Genomic DNA, 12,203 nt, shown 5'->3' on the forward strand with positions numbered 1-12,203 from the left:
TGTGACGGATTTGTGTGTATTTTTTGTTTTATCATTCGAAACATTTTTATTTAAGGAATATATAGGCTTTTTGGAGAGAAAAAAATTGTATCGATGAGAATAAGGTCATTTTACTAAAAAGGTCAACTTGTTAACGCATTTCTACAATTACACTTCAGGTTAAATGTAATTATTAGCATCTTCCAAGTCAATTGTGTTACCTTATTTGGCTTATTTAATAATGTTACACTGCAAAAAACGTAAAAATAACTACTGAAGAAAATGTGAGCGTATCATCACCGCGCATTAACATTCTGGAAATTAGCACGGAAATATATTCATCATTCATTCATTAGACTTTTACAACACAATTCGTAAAAGTCTCTCAGGCTCACATCGTGTTCTCAAAATGGCAGCATGCAATTGATTATAACATATTGGCTATGATGCTAGAGGTTTAATCATAGGGAAGGATATCGTCTTCAACGTGGTGTGGCACAAAGGCGAAAGGGCTTGGGACAGTGCGTGGTGCCTAATATGTAGTCCAGACTGAGCTTTTCTCCAGGGGGGGCAGAGAAAGAAAACCTCTGAAGGAGGGAGGTGAAGAAAAGATACAGCTCCATCCTGGCCAGCTGTTCCCCAAGACACACCCGCTTCCCTATGAGGACACACACACACACACACACACACACACACACACACACACACACACACACACACACACACACACACACACACACACACACACACACACACACACACACACACACACACACACACACACACACACACACACACACACAATTGACCCAAACAAACGTGGCAGCAGTATTAAAATGTAAAAAATAAAATGGTCTGTAAAGATTCCGAATCAACACTGCTTAATATGTGGATTAATATGACAATACAAGCAGGTATTCAAATGATACAAACATTGTAGGAAACTCCTACCACCATTAAACAAACCACCCACACATCACAGTGACTTTAAAGCACCCTGCCAAAATTGATGATTTTCCCCACCACTACTGCTTGCCCTTTCCGTATGGAAGCATATATGTAGCAAAATTCAAATGGCAATGCAATTTGCAATTCAATAAGTCATCACATTATGCAATTGACAATTCATTATGCAATTTAATAATGTAATTTGTAAATACGTTATTCAAAGTGCATTTTAATATGAGAAGTAACAATGAAAACCTCAATAAAATTTGCAAGTTATAACAATAAAAATGGAATAACATTTTTCAAAATTTTTTAGTCCCTTTATTCAAATTGAAAAGCTATAGCGTCCCCGAGATTGCAATGCACTTCGCCACGCTCCCTGTGTTGCGAAATTCAAAATACATTTCAATCCGCAAAACGCTTTGCAAAAGATTATGCAAAACGCTTTGCAAAAGATTTTGCAAAACGTATCAGTCAATTGCGTCTGGGCGGGAACTACGTCAATTCCTCGTCAGACCAGATCATCCACGACCTAGTAGCCTACTTGATAGTTGGCACTTTCTTTTCTATGCCTAGCAGTGTGCCAGGTTTGACGTATATAGTAATAACGTGAAAATGGCGGAAAAGACGGTCGCGGAGCTGCTTGCGGGAGGCCGCTGCAGCTCTAGAGGAGCAGCGGGATGCAGGGTTCGAAACAGCGACTAACATGCCTGCACCGGATCAGACCGGAGAAGGGCACGCAAACCGGTGTTTCAGGTCAACTAGTGACCGTGTTAACTGGTGACCATCAGCCGAATACGTTGCTTGTTGTCGTGGCTACGGCAGCTGTTGGAAATCGGGAAAAGACATGTGGCTGTCCTTTCGAATGCCTCTTTGATTTGTTTTCAATAAAATTTCAGAAACATACCCATCTCATTCGTATTTGGATTCTAATTGGAGGAAACTTGTCACATAGAACCATTTTAAACCAAAATAAATGGAAAATGTTTTTGTTTTTTTAATAAATACGGGATTCAAACTCATTGCCTACCATTTTTTGGGGGAAATATTTCAAGATGAGATTCCATTCCACAGAAACGTCATCATCTGCAGACTAGTACTAAAAAGCACAACTTCCTAAGCGCAGGAGGCAGCCAGATCAACTTGTGACCCGACGGTCCATGTTATTATAGACCATGGTATTTGCCTTGTTTCCAAAAAGAGGCCATTACACCATTATTCAAAACCTATGTGTTTCCCTCCACTGGCTACAACCCAGCCAAAAATTACGTTATTCACTCTTTCGCTATCATTTCGGTCGCCTGATGTGGTGGTCTCTTGCTCTGTATCGTCTCTGAGCAAAGCAGCGAGCTCGAGAATCAATGTGACGCAAGGCAGTATCACTCTGAGACACAACGTTTATTCAGATCAACAATTCATACCTACAGATCGTCCAAGGGAGATAACGCCCCAGACTGTAATTAGTGCATTTAGCAGACGCTTTTATCCAAAGTGACTTACATCGGTTAACACAACGACAGCAGAGTCAACCATGCAAGGCGGCAGCCAGCTCGTCAGGAGCAGTTAGGGTTAAGTGTCTTGCTCAGGGACACATTAACACTCAGCTGGGGATCGAACTAGCAACCTTTCGGTTACAAGAAAACTGCGCTAAGCCAACCCCTACACCCCCTAGACTAGTTATTTCACTAAAGTAGCCTATGCAAGCAGAAAAGTGGCACACGCGGTTTGCGCGCCCTTCTCCGGTACGATCCGGTGCAGGCATGTTAGTCGCTGTTTCGGACCCTGCATCCCGCTGCTCATCTAGAGCTGCAGCAGCCTCCCGCAGCAGCTCCGCGACCGTCTTTTCCCCCATTTTCACGTTATTACTAAATACGTTAACCCAATCAAACCTGGCACAATGCTAAGCATAGAAAAGAAAGTGCCAAGTGCTGCTAGGTCGTGGATGATCAAGTCTGACGAGGAAGTGACGTAGATCCCGCCCAGACGCGATTGGCTGATACGTTTTCCAAAACATTTTACAAAATCGTATTTACAAATTACATTATTTAATTGCATGATGAATTGTCAATTGCAAATTGCATTGCCATTTGAATTTTGCGACATATATGCTTCCATATTTCCGGACCCATCAACGCTACAATAGGAGTAGATACATACCAGCTGAAAAGGGCAGGAAGGCCTCTCTCTTTCTAGCCTGGCCGTTCTTATCCAGGAAGTGCTGAGGGTTGAAGGAGTCGGGCGTTTCCCACATAGACTCATCATGAAGAACCGAGTTCAGGGTGGCCATCACCATGGTACCCTATTGGAGGAATTAGGGCAATAAGGGCAATAAGGAGATTTTTTCAATAAAAGTGTGTTCGGACTTATAATGACTTTGGAATGGGTTTCTACCTTTGGGATGGTGTACTTTCCAAGGTGGGTTTCTTTGTTAGTTACACGGATAAGATTGAGCGGTAAGATGTTTTTCCCATCCTTTGAGTCTCTTGTATGACGGCATTAATATAGGGAGTGTTCTCTCTGTCAGGCCAGCTGGGCTGCCTGGATGTGCCAATTACAGTATCTAGTTCAGCCTGGACCTTTTCTGCATGATAAAAGAATAGTACATATCACTGCCAGTTAAAGTGTTATTTAATTGGAACGTTTAGAACAGGGGTGGCCATCCAGTCAAAGAGCCATTTTTTTTTACTGTGTTACTGCAGAGAGCCACATCACACACACACACACACACACACACACACACACACACACACACACACACACACACACACACACACACACACACACACACACACACACACACACACACACACACACACACACACACCACAGACCTCTACTCAGACAGATTTACTGTAATTTGCTTCACAAATGCAGCCATCATGGTTCCTTTCACATCTATGCCCCAAGTTCTGCCTTTTAATGGCATAATATCAAGGAGTTCTTCTTTGATGACGCAACCGTTTGACACAGAACGTGCAAATATTGCCAACTGAGGCTTGTTTTGTGTGTCACAAGACTCATCCAATGCGACACTAAAATACTTGAATGCTTGAAGATCAGAGTGCAACTGCAATTATTAATGTCTGAAATCCTGTGTTCAACAGTGTGGCTGGACAGTTGGACGTCAGATACCATTTGTTTTAGTTTGTCGTTTAGAGGAGACAAGATTTCGACAACGTCAATGAGGCATTGATAAACGAACTTCCCATCATTGTATGGCTTGTTCCAAGCCAGTGGATACAATTACAATTAGGGCATTTAGCAGACGCTTTTATCCAAAGCTGACTTACATCGGTTAATACAATAATTGAAGCACTGACGGCAGAGTCAACCATGCAAGGCGGCAGCCGACCCCATACGATGCAAGCGTTACGGTCTCCTAATGCTTCGTAAAGTTTTGGAACTGTGTCTGCTATTCTGCCTGACTTTTCAAAGGGATTAATTTACAGTAAAGTTCAGTCCCTTTTGGAAATTGCTGGTCGATGTTAGCATGGAGTGAGCTGAAGTGGCGCTGAAGATTTGAAACCTTGAAATGCGCTAATGACGGAGGGCATATAAGGCAGAACGGCTTACTATTACTTTCAAATGGAAATATAAACCCACTCCCACTCTATATTTTAATTTAGCAAATATTGTAGCACGCCTTCCACCAGACTACTGAAAGGGATGGATGTTTGCGCATCATGGAACCTGGGCTGGGACAAAACAACAAGCTCTGCCTTATAGAAGGTTCTGCCTTATAGAAGGTTCCCTTATATTCCCTTAGTCAAAATCACCATCAATCAACATGTGAGTGGTAAAAGCATACATGTGGGGGCTGCTGCTGCATCCCCTGGAGATGATGTGTGATGTATAATTAGGGGTCCTTGCAGCAAAGCTGCTTGGTCCCTATTGTTTCTGTAACATTTTTTTATTTCTGAAATTCTGTAAAAGTCATACTGCAGCTTATACCGTAAGTCGAAAACTCTTAAAAATGTCAGGTATGGTTACCAATAACCCCCTCTACCCAGAAACCCAAAATATCATGAATTAGGCTTATTTCCCCTCACCTGATTGACCTGGACTCAAAAAAAATTCAGAATATTAATCTCTAGAATCAGACAGCATTTATAAAATCATGTCTTATGCCCTAAAAATGTATACTTTCCCCACAATTTCATATTAAAGCTAAACATGATAAAAAGATTCACAGGCTACAAAAATAATCAAAAATTCACCAAAATCGCCACATAAAATCTTTACAGAATTTGTTTTACTTGGTTCCATTTGAGAAATATTGGCCAATAAAGTTGGAGCAGTGAGTCCATTTTTCTTATATGACCATTTTGTTATTATATAAAAAAACATATGACTATTATTAGGTGGATACCAATACCCCCCCACTACTAATAATCCCAAATTGTGGTACTGCACCCAAAGGTGGCGCTATTTACAAAAAATATGACCTAGACTTATTTCTCCTTACGAGATTGACCTGGACTCAAAATTCTTTCATCATATTAATCTCCAAAATCAGATGCATCTTTTTCACCCTGGTCTTCTGCTCTAAAAATGTTTACTTTTCCCACAATTTCATAGAAAAGCCAAACGTCCACAGTCTCAACCAATTTTGCCTATATGACCATTTTGTTATTGTATAACTACCATACGGCTATCATTATGTGGATACCATTAACAGTCCAAATTTTCCGATCTGTACTCTTTTAAGAAAGCCCTTAATTCTCTTGTGTAATGAGTGCTTGGAGATTTTCTTGATGTTGTGTGCTTATCAATCGACATTTTCACGATGTGAATGAGGCTTATTATGCAGATCAGGAATGTCAGTGGCTCAACGGGATAATACCGTGTACTGGTGATCCTTAGGTTGAGAGTTCGAATCCTGATTGGAGCATGCTGAACATGACATTCTGTCATTGTCACTCATTTAAGAAACACAACATTGAACAGCACCTGAAATTCACCAGGCAATCAACATTCCGGCTCATTAGTTTCCAAGAATCTGACTGCCAAGACACAGTATGGCATTAAGGGGAACTTTTTCGTTAACCATTTCTCCTTCGGAATTAACTCTGTCATATTTATATTTCTTCCGTTATTGTTCTTGATTACAAATGTTTAATTACCCCAGAATTTCAAAGATTTTTCAGGTATATGCTTTGAAGAAAGCCCTTAATTCACTTGAGAAATGTGTGCTTTGAGTTTTCTGGATGTTGTGTGCTTATCAATATAAATTTTGACCATGTGAATGAGGCTGCAGTTCAGGTTTATAAGTGGCACAATGGGATAATGCCTTGTACAGGTGACCTTAGGTTGAGAGCTTGAATCCCGATTAGAGCATTATGAACAAGCTGAACATGACATTCGACCATTGCTCTGCAGCCCAGTCACCTGAAAGCGGGGGCACAGTATTACATTAATTGGAACATCTTTCCTTCATAATTATATGTCATATTTATATATCTTCCATCAGTGTGTTCTTGACTTTTAATTTATTTCAGTTTTTAAATTTCGTGTAGGTTGTTTGGTTTGGTTTAACCTCAGATAAAGTGAACTAGACTGGCCACCTGTGTGTTCTGACCTATTCTGCAGCATCTGCATTGTATTCAATTGATATAAAAAGTGCCCCCTGGCCCTTTTAACAGCCCCACTTGTTGAAAAGCTCTTCCCACTGCTAATGGTAAAGTGGAAAGGGGGTACACAAGGGATGGCAGGAGTAACTATTGAGACCTCCAGAGATTTTTTAAGGCAGCTTCCCATCTGATGACCCTAAAGAGATTCCCCCTAACCCAATCTAAACCTCATTACATGGATTCATTTTTCATTCAAAATTCAACAAACTCTGGTCACCTAATGGTCACACAATGAATGCAAAACACAAAGATTCTCCCTTACTTTGTATGTCAGGGTAGTAGGACATGAATAGCAGTCCCCAGTGCAGCGTGGTGCTGGTGGTTTCAGTCCCAGCAGCAAATAGGTCCAGTGTACAAACACACAGGTTCTCTATGTCAAATGCAGATTTGGAATCCTCATTCTACCAAGAACACAGGAACGCACAGCAGAGAAACACCAAAATGATATCAATAATAGCTTATGTAACATTTAATTTATAATGGGAAATCAAACGGTCTGCAGGGCAGCTGTGTGAAACATTAACCACCACAGGTACAGACGTACCTTGTCCATTTCTGTGAGAAAGCAGTCAATATAGTCTCTGGGTGATGAGGGGTCATGATCCACTCTGTGCTCTTTGATCTGCTCTTCAGTAAAGGATATAATTGAACGCGTCAAAGAAAATATCTTCTTGTGAGGTCCGGGGATATGTCTCATCAGCCATGGAACCATGTTGAACACCTACAGAGAACACAAAGGGCTGCTTAGACAGGAAACCTCAAAACTGCGTCCAATCCATCCATTTGATGTACGGCCATTCTGGTATAGCATATGTACTCTATTGTTGTCAATCATCCAGTGGCTATTACATGATCTGTGTACCCATCTTAATTGACAACATGCTGGTAATTCTGATGACAGATCATGACAACTGAAAGATGATCACAAGATACAATTAACACAGCATACAAACATCTCCAGCATCACATATACATCTCATTGACTGGTACTGTTGGAAAGATCAATTCTGTAGGCCATGGGTGAGGTTAATATATGCTAAAATACAGTAAAAATGTATATAAATTCAATAACTTCAAATAATAATACTGGACTTGTATAGGTAAAGGACTTACCTGTGCCCATGTTTGTCCTGAAAGGTAAAACAGGTCATTGATGTTCTCAATCATAGTCTGATGCTTCTTCTCAGTGTACTCAAAGCGTTTCCCAACCACCAAACAGCAGATGATATTGGACACCGCCTTGGTCAGTGCCATTTTAGGATCGAAGGGAGCTCCTAAGACGATGAGATTCTTATTAGAAGAGCTATGGGTGTTGGCTAGCGTCCTAAATTGCTTTGTATTGAGCTTATACTGAATACTCTATGAAAGCACTCCAGTAGGCCTACCTTCCTGTTGAGCAAAGACCTCAGTCAGGTACTGGCACTCCTGCTGGATGGACGGTTCCAGACTAACTTTACCCAAACCAAAGTTTCTGAGTGTGTGCAGGGCAAATCTCCTCTGCTGCCTCCATTGGTAGCCATTAGAACTCACCAAACCTGTTGGAAATAAAAAATTGTGATTTATTAGTTTCATAGTTTAAACTCTAGGGTTACGGTTATTTATTGTACTGTTATTATTATGAACAGCAGGGAGCAGCCACAAACAAAGCTTTGATGGTTGATGGTTAAAAAGCCATTCATGTATATATTTGCTACTACTCGGTTTCTTAGAATGTAGAGATATAGAAATTTGGTATCTTTACCCATAATCATACAGATAAAGAGTAGATAGAATAGTAAAGCTCTTCTCAATCTTCAAAAAGCTTACAAAACAATCATCTCTTCTACAGACATCTTATCAACTGACTTGTGTACTTTGACATAGCACTTTAATGAGAGTGTCTGACTATTGATTACAGCCTGACCGATATATCGGATGGCCTGTCACAGATACATCGCTATCGGTGTTTGTGTTTGCCGATATGAAAACTTTGGGAATGGTGTAGATCAGGGGTCAGCAACCTTTTCAACATGTAGTGCCAGTTTGACATTTTCTCGTTAATGAGTGTGCCTTAAGCAACAATATATTAAATATTAAGCTGAATTATGACACAGCGACCAAAAACATTTCCAGAAGACCTGGAATTGTACTATTTCCATATTGTCCAAAATCATGCATCAACATTTTACATGTTTTTTTGGTTGATATATTTGCAACATGGGTTTACAAATTATAACTACATATGTCCCATCTTAAAACACCATTTCCAGAAACTCCTTCAAAAACATATTTGCACTCTGAGAAATGTAAAAAACGAGAATATATGAGAATGTTGGAACCATCCACATCAATATCTTTAAGACATGTACAGCTTTGCAATACCATGTGAAGGTGATGCATACAGGCCATTTGCAACAATATTTTAAATATTTTCTTCTCTATTACTCACAACATAGGCTTAAAAACTATTGCTTGATCCCATTTCAGAACACTGCTTTCTGTAACTAATTTAAACATATTTTCACTGGGAGGAAATGGCCAAAACAGTAAAAAAAAAAATCGGTAGTAGTAGTGATTATGCTGCCGCATTGTGCTGTGAATTTTTTTAATAATAATAATTAAAATAAATAATATATATATTTTTTCTTTAAGCTTGCCAATGATTATGCTGCCCCGTGCCTAGGGTTGCCGATCCCTGGTGTAGATAATTAATTGAATCACTTCTTTATGAATCCTCTACTGTGGTGGTTGAACCTCTAGAGAGCATATCCGTGTAACAACTCCCAACACTAACTGTACGTCCACACCAGGAGCGCTGCGAATTTTCGCTGCGAATTTTTCTGTTCGCTTTGGTCGCTCAAGTCGCTCATGACGTACAATTCAATTATGCAGACGCATTTAAAGGAGCCGTATGCGTTTAGTAGGCCCTACAGACAGCCATATCAAATATTGAACTCTCCCATACACCTTGGCCATATTGCCGAGACGGTTTTGCTTGTTCGATAAAGTGCTTCGACAACAAGTAGGACAGTGATTCCCCCCAATATAAAATCCTAAAATGTAGGCTAATTACAACCGAGAACAAAAAACCCTGCGTGCTGTAGTAGTTGAAATATGTTTCACTGATCTGGATCTGCAAATCATGATCTGTACTCATTCGTCGTATTCAAAAAGACGTAGACGTTAGCGCACATGGCTAATTTGCATACGTGCACAGGACTGGTTGGCTCCGCAAGGCAAATAATGGAACATATCTATCTATCTAGGTCTTTCTGTCTATCTATCTATCAACGCGTGTCTAGTTTTAATGTGATGTATTGTGTGTATGTCCAGTCAGACTTGTTCTGTGTGGTCTTGTAGGCTACTGTCCTGTGTGGGACGAACCACCTAAATGGATTCCCGACGATTTGTGTCGTTTGGTATTAATAAAGACTTGACTATCTATCTATCTAGACTATTTAATTAAAAATTATTCACCTCAGGCTCCGTGAATAGTGGGGAATAGAGGGATAAAAGACAAGAGATATATCCCTTGTCATTTATCCCTCGTCTTGTCGATTAGTTTGTTTATGTGACGGTTTTGTTTAAAGCATGCTACACGCGATTGGTTGGTTAGATTGGTGGCATGTAGAGCAAATTATAATGATTCCCGCTTAAATACGAACGTTCTAGATGTAGCCTATAAATTCTCCCGCTTATCATCACTTGATATCCAAACCACTATGGCGTTTCGATCTCTGAACTGAAAAAGGGTGGGTTCGTACAACACCGGGTGCCCAGTTACAGCCGCGATTAATACTTCAGCCGACATTTTGTTCAGTGAGTGAATAAAGGTAGGTAGGAACCAAAGTGCCTGCCGATGTTCCCTGGGATCCACGCAAGCGAAGAGCGTCTACATTCCGATTGGCTGTCAGTGTTTGGTCGCTGAAGCGAATAATAGTCATTTGCATAAAGTTAAAAAGTTTTCAACTTCTTTTTGACGCTCTGGTCGCTCAACTTTGGCCGCTGGTAGCGTTGGTCGCTTTGGTCGCTTTGGTCGCTCTTGCCCATAGAAAGTGAATGACTTCCGGCGATTTGGTCGCTCAATTCGCTTCTGGTGTGGACGGACAGTAATAGTTTCACAACCTGTTCTGTGTGAAGGTCAGTAGCTCCTCCCCATACTACAGGTAATTGGTTCCTTTAGCCCACTGTTTTAATACGATGTTACTGTGGCCTGAAGCATTGCTTGAAGGTGAGTGGCAAATCTTAAGGGGTTGCTCCAACACCAGGACCATGATATAGAATAAAGGCTGATGTATCGATATTGGCACCTAAAATCCAGTATCGATCAGGCTCCAATTTATATCTCTTTGTTGCAAGGCACCACCACCATGCACTGTGTTTCTGATACCAATATACACCTTATTACATGAACACTTATATTGCTTACTTTTTTATTTTATGCATTGATTGTTGCCAATCTCCCCCTGTTTACTGTGTCTACTGAATAAGTGTAATTTGGGGATGTTTTAAAGACATGCAAGCACAATACCTTTATTTCCAATCAACTCTTCAAACAATGGTTCAGTTGGGCGATCCACATAGTCTTCGCCTTTCTCGACCAAGGCTTCCCTCACAAGCTTGTATCCGTTGACAACCACGACCCTTCCACCCATCATTCGAAGACTAAAAATGGGTCCATATTTCTCAGCAAACTAAAACAGAAATTGGAGATTTGATTTGATTTATTAAATAAAAAAGCTTCCCTGCTAACATGATTATATGGATCTTCAATTCTGTATTCTTGTTTGTAGTTTGTTGTAGGCCTACGACTTCAAACTTATTTCGAAGCCTACGTTGATCAAACGGCGGGGTATCCTTTTGGATTACAGGATATTACTTTGTCAAATTCTTCTTCAACATTCCATATTTGTTATCCTTGTTGTTAAAGTTGTTGTTCTTTTATAAAGATAATGCATCTGCGGGGACTGTGATCCTATTCTGTTATCTGGCGTGCAGAGGCAGTAAGGGACCGATGTTAAACCGAATTCTGTGACCCACCTAAAAGTGTGACCGCAGGGTGCGCTGTTGCATATTTTTTGCAATATGCATGAGTTTGAAGCGTAGACAGGCATGACAAAAACATAAATAAAACATAAGATATCCCTCTAACCAATTATCTTTTTATTAAAGGTTCTTAATAAATACATTTGTTTTGATTTGATTCGCACTTTACAGACCCATACAATGATAGGGCGTATAGTACGGTCCTCAAAAGCTACAGTCAGTGTTAAATTACGCTAATTTACCTTTGAGCATTTCCTATTATAGGCTACTGTGTAAAACGCTGTTTAGAATTAATGTTAGCATCAAGAAAAGAAAGACCCACGGTTGAGGGGAGATCTTATGTTTTAAACATGCAAACGTGCATGTTGCAGAAAATGTGCAACAGCGCCCTCTGGGGTCACACATTTCGGTGGGTCGCAGAATTCGATGTGATACCGGAATTCTCGCGGTGTTGGACCGAGATCAGATGCTAAATTGGTCATGCTAAATGAATCACCCTTACATGACTACCAAACTTTTAACATCGATTTCACTTGCCGATTGATGTTTAAGCACTGCTGCGCGGACACAAAACCGCACTCTACGTTTAACAGATTTAGCTCCGATTCGTGCAACACACAT

The 12,203-nt window shown here is 40.4% G+C and overlaps 1 pseudogene; it reads right to left on the bottom strand.

Moving 5' to 3' along the window:
• Window positions 1-12,203, bottom strand: part of LOC132469196 (cytochrome P450 2J4-like) — a 12,616-nt pseudogene continuing 413 nt past the window's right edge.

This window comes from Gadus macrocephalus, chromosome 12, assembly GCF_031168955.1.
Source record: "Gadus macrocephalus chromosome 12, ASM3116895v1".
Lineage (NCBI taxonomy): Eukaryota > Metazoa > Chordata > Actinopteri > Gadiformes > Gadidae > Gadus > Gadus macrocephalus.